Below are 8,423 nucleotides of genomic sequence, written 5' to 3' on the forward strand. Positions count from 1 at the left end.
GAGAAATTAGGTGTTGCTTTAAAACTGAGTTTACTTTTGCTGAACTTAAAAGCTAACTAAGACTGGACAATCAGTACTTTTTCTGAGACCTTCAGGAAATCCCAGAGCAGTGGATTAAACTGGGAAATCACTAACCATCTCAGGGAGAAAAAAAAAAGCAATCCCTTATCGTACCCAGGAAAACTATAGGAAATGCCCATGAAGTCATGGGTTAAGCTTGACTCAGATAAGACTGGGCTTTATTCTTATTGTTAATTAAATGTATGAAACAAATTAAGCATTCTAGAGTTCCATTTGCAGTAGTAGTCAGTGTTATTACTAATGGTAAGAAAATGAGCTTTAAGTACAGCTAAATTTTATTATTTAGATTGAATACTATCTGTATATCAACCCTGTAGTGATTGTCTTACACCCTGATACACAGAAAGATATTTTATCCTTTGTTACATTGAAGCCTATTTCTAAAACACAGATGAGGTCTTTTCTTATTCCCAATGGTATTCAGAATTCATTATAATCTTAAAGTTGCAAGGGATGGATTGTAATAATTTCCTACCCACAACATTCAGACCTGCTTCCCACCCATGTCTCTCAAATTATCTTGCATGAATCTTATTATCTGTTAAAATGGTGTTGCTGGACAATTCCTCACGAGACCCAACAGAATGCATCAGGTGAGTAGGCTGCATTTCAAAAACAGATACCTTTTGGATAGTTTTCTGAAGTCAAGAATTTCAGAACATGGTAAAATCCCTGATGTATTCTTCATCAATTATAAATCTGTACTTGGTGTTTACAAAGGTTTCTTGTTTATCATGAAATATTCATTCTTGAACTCCTCATCTGCTGCCTTGTTGTCACCTACTGTTCATCTAGAGGAAATGAAATACTCTGAAGTAACCTTTTGGTTGTATGGCTCAGACTCTGAGGCAGCCATTCTTAAAAAAAAAAAAGCAAAATGTAAGCATTTCAGGGCAGTCCTGAATCAAAATACTTTTCTGGGTAGAAGAACAGGAGTGACAGAGAAAGTTCTTTTTTTTTAATTGAATTTTTTTTTATTAAATGTACATTTAAAAACAACAGTAGACATGATTCAACTTCCCTGGCTACAACACTGCTATTAGTATTACCTTATGTGACAAAAAGAAAAACAGAAAATTAAAATACGTTCTGTGACAGGACAGAGTATGACAAAATGTACATATAACATCTGTAAATTTTCTGGTAAACCATCTTTCGGTCGTCAACATTGTACTTAAATATCTTTCAATTGTGTCCTGATATAGGTGCTAGTAAGAAGTCTTTACGTTATCAACTAATCAATTGATAGTCATCTCAGCGTTCCTCCTTATCTCTAACCAATCATACAAATTTTTCCTAATTTCATAATACTCTGTTTCAGTTTTATTTTTAATCGACAGGGAAAGTTCTTTATGGAATTGTGCATAAGCATATATGACCAAGTAGGACAGAATTCAAGACTGCAATTTTGTTGATTAGCAGGACTGCTAACCACCCAAAGATTCCTGAATTATCCAACATGAATCTGTCCCATATTGACCCATCCACTTCCATTTTGTCAACCTAAGCATGGTTGTTCACAATGTAGGCTAGTAGAAATCTATGTCATGAATGTGAGACAATCAGCATTTCCCTACAACCTAAGAAAGAGTCAGCCTCTGCAGGCATTGCCAAGTAAGTATCCCATTGTCCTAATCATTGACATAATTAGCTAGACATTTATCTATGCCAGACTCCAACTTTTTGTTTAGGAGCATTTATTGTTTGCAATGTTTTCATGAAGAATTTGAATGCTTTATTATGTTTCCTACATCAGGGGTCCCGACCCCCGGTCCGTGGACCAGTACCAGGCCACAGCATGCAAGCAACCGGGCCACACAAACAAGCAAAGCCCCATCCACAAGATGCAGGCAGCACACAAAACCACCCCACTCCAGTAGGTGGAAAAACCTCTCTCCACGGAACTGGTCCCTGGTGCCCAAAAGGTTGGGGACCTCTGTCATGATTCAGATGTTCAAACATCAGGAAATAGTGATATCATAAAACACCAGTCTGAGGCAGCATAAAGGGCTCCCTTATAAGGGGTTCTTAAATTAAAGCACTACCCAGTTCTTGAGTTGGCAGAAAACTCTGCTGGTGTAAACTTTGCTGTCTCTATGGCAATCTGTCTTCTATCACAGATATGATTCTGGCGAATGGACTCTTATTGATATCAGAATAACAGAATGATAGAGTTGGGAGGGACCTTGAAGGGCTCTCCCACTCAAGCAAGAAACCTTACACCATTTCAGACAAATGGTTGTCCAATCTCTTCTTTAAAATCTCCCATGTTGTAGCACCTTCAACTTCTGGAGGCAGGTTGTTCCTCTGTTTAATTGTTCTAACTGTCAGGAAATTTCTCCTTAATTCCAGGTTGATTCTGTCCTTGATTCATTTCCATCTGCCTTCAGGTGCTTTGGATCAGTGGGAACAGAGTCTAAGAGAAAAGCAGAGCATCTGGCTTCTTCCAGCGGGGAATAGAACTAGAGACCTTGAAGACCATGATTCAAGGATGAAGGTCTCTGATAAGTATAATTACTGCAAGAATTACAGACAGCTATTCAGAATAATCCAGCAATTCTCAAATGTAAAATGCAACCCCCATGTATAGTAGAAACAAGTTTCATTCTTACACCTCTTTTTTTCTGTCTGAGTGGTGCAAGAGGCTGTGGCTTTCTATTTTTGTTCAGGAGTTGTGATTTGAATAGTCTACTTACAGAGAGTTTTCTTCTGAAGTTGCCAAACCTAGTCCTCCTCTTATGTAACTGATGGTTATTGTGGATTCAGTTGTTTCATTCAAAAGAGTACCTGTCATTTGTGTTGTAAAAAGTCTTTTCTAGTATAGTCTAGCTGGTCTTAAAACCAAATCAAAGTCACAACTTGAATAAATTAACCATCTTTGGTATCATGCCTGCCTTTCTGAGCGAGGCCTGAGAGTGGACCTCCAGGGATTTTATGGCCTAAGATAATGACTTTTAATTAAAAGGCTTTTAAACAATAGCTTTTACCCCATTTGTCCCTCAGGAACAATTTTGGGCTGGATGCACATTACTGGCAGTTGGGTGGATTAGCAGAAATGATCTGCTTAGCCTTCTGAGAATAAGCAATGAGCCTCATCAGAAAACAGAGGCGTGTTTCACTGAAGCCAGCCAGGAAATAGCCAAGACCCAAGCTTAACCTCACCCTGCTATTAGGGATGCTTGTTTAATATTCTTGTTGAGGGAAAGAGAATCTATAAACAAGCCATATGACCGATGCCAAAGGGATGGAGTGTTTGAAGCTCCAAGACAGAAGTACTTTGAAGATTTCAAGGTTTGTCACAATTTTGATATGAATAGACAAATAATTGTGTCAGAGATGAAACGCTTCTTAAATATATGCCTGGATACATTCTCCAATAGTGAGGCAGTTGAAAACTATAGGAATGATTAACTAACAAAGTGAACAAGTATTGGAGGGAAAAGAGGGAGTGATTCTTAATTTGCTAAACTGCTATGTTGAATGTGTTGCAGATTCTACAAAGGGTTGGCATGTGTTTCAAGAGAGTTTGTAAAATATGCAGATTATAATTGATAGCCAGTTTGGGCTCTTTTATGACTCGTGGACTTCAACTTCCAGAATTCCTGAGCCATATATATACACACACAGATTTTTGAAAATTATTAAGCCAATAGATAATTGAATTCTGATTTAAATATAGGATCAGAGAATGTACATTAGATTAACTCATATCAGGTTTTTTTTTAGGATTAGGGTAGAAGGTTATTCAGAGGTAGCAATACTTTTACCAAATCAATTATGCAAAGCTTAATAATACTATTTGAATGAGAGAGGCCTGGAAAAACTGACAGATCTGGTAGTTTTGAAGGAGCATTTAGTAAAACATTCCAAGTGCAGCAATTGCTTTAATATATGAAACTGCAAAGAACATGAGGAGCAACCAGCGATTTGCATAAAATGACTTACCGTATAATAACAACCACCGTAGGGAGCTGCTTTCTTAAATCCTACTCCTTTCACTGTTCTTCCTAGATTTTGTTGGCTTGAATATGTCACCTCACAATGTATTGAAGACATAACTTCCTTTGCCATTTTCTCTTTATGGATGGGGTTTTTTTTGGGGGGGGGTGTTTGTTAACATTAGGCACATAATATAACAGTGACAATATAACTGATGGTTGAACAGGCTGATTTTTAATTCATGGAATATTTCCATGTAAAGTGACATCTGTTTAAAGTCTGTAAAGTGTAATTATTGGACAGGTTCCAGCATCATTCTTTCTGCTGAGTCCTTTTTGAATGATAGCTTGGCAACCCTTTAGCACTTCCTTCTGATGGGTCAGCTCTTTTCCTCTGTCTTTTCAATGTCAGAGACAAAAATCATTTTATTTTTCTTCAGCTGTAGATCCTTGTCTTTTCCCTTTCCACTTTCCTTTCCACATAACTGTACGTACTCCCTTTTTTTTTAAACAATAGGAATTTTATGAAGCAGATTAAGCTGAGAAATAGGGATTGACCACAGATTACCAAGTAGATTTCTGTGGTCAGCTTGGATCTTTAGTCATAATATATAAATTTGGATAAAATTACTGCTTTTTTTTTGCAGTACAGTATGCAGTTCGAAAGCACGTAAAAATGCAAGTAGAAAAATAGGGACCACTCCGGTGGGAAGGTAACAGCGCTCCGTGCGCCTTTGGCGTCTAGTCATGCCGGCCACATGACCACGGAGACGTCCTCAGACAAGCGCTGGCTCTTCGGCTTTGAAACGGAGATGAGCACTGGCCCCTAGAGTTGGAAACGACTAGCACGCATATGCGGGGGAACCTTTACCTTTACCTTTACTTTATGCATGCTGGGAGATTGGAAATGAATCAGAATGATTCAGTCTGGAAATCTAAAGTTGAACTACTTTGGTAAACATCATCATGTGGATGAATTTAGCAGCAACTGTATGAATAGAAAGAGCTAGCATTGGTGGAACATCATTATCAGCATTGCATAGATACCTTGGACCTGGATATGCATTTTTTTTAAAAAAACCGTTCACTTCTTTTTTATTTTTTTATTATCTACTTTCTTCCATATCTCTTCACAACATCTCAGCTTCTCTGGTGTTTCTTATTTGGAGTCAAAATCAAAAAGGAAACATGCTGCTCCCAATTGAAGAATGTGATGGGGCTCGGCTAAACTGCAGCCCTTGGGAGCAGCCGTGTGAAAGGATGTCAGAGAACATTCCTGTTTCAATAAACACTGACATGCCCCTTTATAAGCAAAGTTCCCTTCCTTCTTCCCTCCCTATCAGATGTTAGCATTCAGTAACTATAAAAATCTGTCAGTACAACATTTTTCATAGAAAGACTATCATAATAGTCCCTTGGGATTGTGATACAAGTACCTGTATGCCCTTGCAGATCAAGCAGTATTGCTTTAGGCTCAGAAACCAGAAGCCATTGAGAGAGAGCAGCTGTAACCATCGCGCGCGCGCACACACACACACACACACACACACACCACTATATTATGTGTAGTGTTGCTTGCTTGAAGGTACATTTCTCCTCATTTTTACTCTTACTCTTGATGGCTAGGATGGGGGCAGTGTAACTGTCCTGACCCTTCTGGGTCTGTCCATGGCTTTTGATACTACCTGCAATGTCGCGTGGTCGCACAGAGAGACGGACACTTGAGCTGGGTAGTACTTCTTTATTTGATCAGGAATGAAGCTGAAGCAAAGGGGTTACCTGGCATCTCTTTATACCTGCCCAGGTGAATCACAGCCAATAGATTCAAACCTGGGCTTCCCGCCAGTGCAGGTGGCCAATGGATTTAAACCCTGGCTTCCCGCCAGAGCTGACCATGCCCTGGGGCTGTCAACGACTAGCTCTATTCAGGCTTTCCCGCCAAAAGCGGTTATAGCCTGGAGCTGTCCAGCCCCCTGCTGTGCTGACATTCCGTGTATGCTTTAAGAGCATACACTACACTACCAAACATAGCATCCTTCTGGACTGGCTTTGAAGAATGAAACTGGGGATGGAGTAACACAGACTTACCATATCCTTGGTGAACAACCACTTGGTGTACGTGTGGGGAAGGGTAAAGCACTTACAAGAAAGTCATCAAAAACTGATGGCGTCATTGAAGAGGACAGGGGATGAAATGTTCAGGTTATTTTTTAGTTGGAGAAAGGACTGTAAGACAACCTGTAATATAAATGTTAAAGTTATATCCCTGTATTTGCTCTGGATTTAGCAAGAAAATTCTGAGTGCTACAAGGGTGGCAGAAATGGAGTTGAGCATTTGTATGTGTTCTTCAGATTGATCAGACAACACTCAGCACACAAAGATCTTCTAGGAGCCTAGATATATATATATTTTTCTTTGTAGCTTATCAAGTCTAAAGATGTTAGCTTCTCTCTGGGATTATCTCTTACATCCAAATAATTATGCAAGTAGTATGCAGCAAAGGCACACATACTGAACTTCAACCTCCACTCCCTGTGTTGGCATCTGTCTTCAAACAAGAATGGAATGTTGAGAATTGTTTTCTAGCCTAATTGCTCTACTCCTCTGAGATTAACTATCTCCTGCCTACAGTGGTATTGATTCTGCTATATGACAATAGCCTGTCTAAGTTGTATCTTGATGGATGATGATTATCAACTCCTCCAAGAGTTAATCAAGGACTTCTTTTAAAAGTTTGCTGGGAACATCTCATGGCTAGTGTAATTTTTCTTTTTGGCACATTTAGATCTTCTTCTGCCTCTCAATATTTGCACTTGGTAGACAGATTCCAGCCTCTTTCCATTTCCTCTTTGCACAGTTAAGTGCCATCTTGTGAGCATGAATCACCCTGGAACAACCAGAAAAGGACAAAACAATCCCCCTTCTTTTTGATGAAACAAGCTCAGCGTTAACATGTGTACATACCATTTACAGTGGTATGTAAAACTCCAGTTAAGTGTTTTTCAGAAGCATAATATTAGTCTTTGTGGCAGAAAAGATTACAATCTTCAGAGGAAGTCTAAGAAAGAAAGTCAAATTAAACCCAATTTGAATTTTTTTTAGTTGAAGCTGGGACAGAAACAAACTTGGACAGGCATTCAAGATCCTACTTTAACACAATAAAAATCCTTCCTGGGATTCTTGCTATGTTTGTTTTTTTATCTGGCCTACATTAAAGAGCAGATGAAATCAATTGGAAAAACAAGACCATTTGAACTTCCAGAAAAGCATGGTGACTGAAGACATCTTCACAAAAGCAAAGCAAATGACTGTGGGAAACACCAAGGAACTGGTGAGTAGACTGGAACTTCTCTGGGTAAGGAGATGAGAAGAGTTCACTCTCATGTGGTCTTAGTGGCTGTTCCTCAGGAGGAGATTGCAGGCCAGTGGCTTTGATTGTCTTCTGTGGCTTTGAGTGTCAAGAGATGAAAGAATTAGCCATCTTGCTCACAACTGTGACTGAGCCTTTTAAAGCTCACTAAATTTGAAAGCCTCATTTTCTAATCACTTTTAGAAATTGCCTATTAACAGTTTCAAAGCTATTAGAGACCTTAGGAATGAGAAGTTTAAAAATTGCTAGATGAGTTTAGCTTCGACTCTGAACAAAATAAAAATTAATCACAACCTTAGGAACAAAGAATTTCAGGCAATCAGTCAAAAGCCAAAAAGATTTTGATTTAAGAAAGTTATAAATAGATTAAGGGTCAATTAAATTTGGAGTATTGACTTTTACCATAAGATTTTGGAGTTAAGTGTAAAAAAATATCTGGCTTTTTGAGAGAAAGGTTATTTTGGCTAGCTTTGCTCATAACAAAGACAAGGCAAATTTATAACTTTAGAAACTAGACACTAGAGGGGACTAAAGATTATTAGTAGAAGGAAAAAAAATACAAGCCTGCTTTTGATGTTGATTAGTATTGGGACTTACAAAACGACACAAACAACATTGAAATTATTAAAGGAGATTTTTGAAGAATAGAGGCAGAAATTAGTAGCTACAACTTCAACGGTGTGACTAATAGACCCTCTCTATGAGGGAGATGGGTGTAAGAAACTTGATAATTAATATAATATGATATAATATCTGATTTTATGTAGATTAAGTACAAAAGATGCTAATAAAAATGTGGAGCAAATTTTGTCTGACAAAAAGAGAAAATACTAAAAGTGGTACTACAAATGACATATCAAAGAGAATATTTTTATTGGATATACAAAAGAAACTGACTGAAGTCTTAAAAATTAAAGGGGAAATACAAATGACAAACCAAGAGAATGTCCTGGATAATGTTTTCATATTGGATCTACAAAAGAAGTTTGTCAACCTTTGAAAAAATCTGTGCAATGGAATAAAGAAGAATTGA

At 38.1% G+C, this 8,423-nt stretch overlaps 1 long non-coding RNA gene across 1 annotated transcript; it reads left to right on the forward strand.

Moving 5' to 3' along the window:
- The first annotated feature begins 1,634 nt into the window (after window positions 1-1,634).
- LOC308660424 lies at window positions 1,635-4,791 on the forward strand. The gene is made up of 4 exons (XR_014024739.1): window positions 1,635-1,695; window positions 1,838-1,957; window positions 2,472-2,578; window positions 4,667-4,791. It is a non-coding gene; the product is annotated as an uncharacterized lncRNA (long non-coding RNA).
- Window positions 4,792-8,423: the final 3,632 nt, after the last annotated feature.

The sequence above is a fragment of the Vipera berus genome (genome assembly GCF_964194415.1).
Source record: "Vipera berus genome assembly, chromosome: 1".
In the NCBI taxonomy this organism is placed as follows: Eukaryota; Metazoa; Chordata; class Lepidosauria; order Squamata; family Viperidae; genus Vipera; species Vipera berus.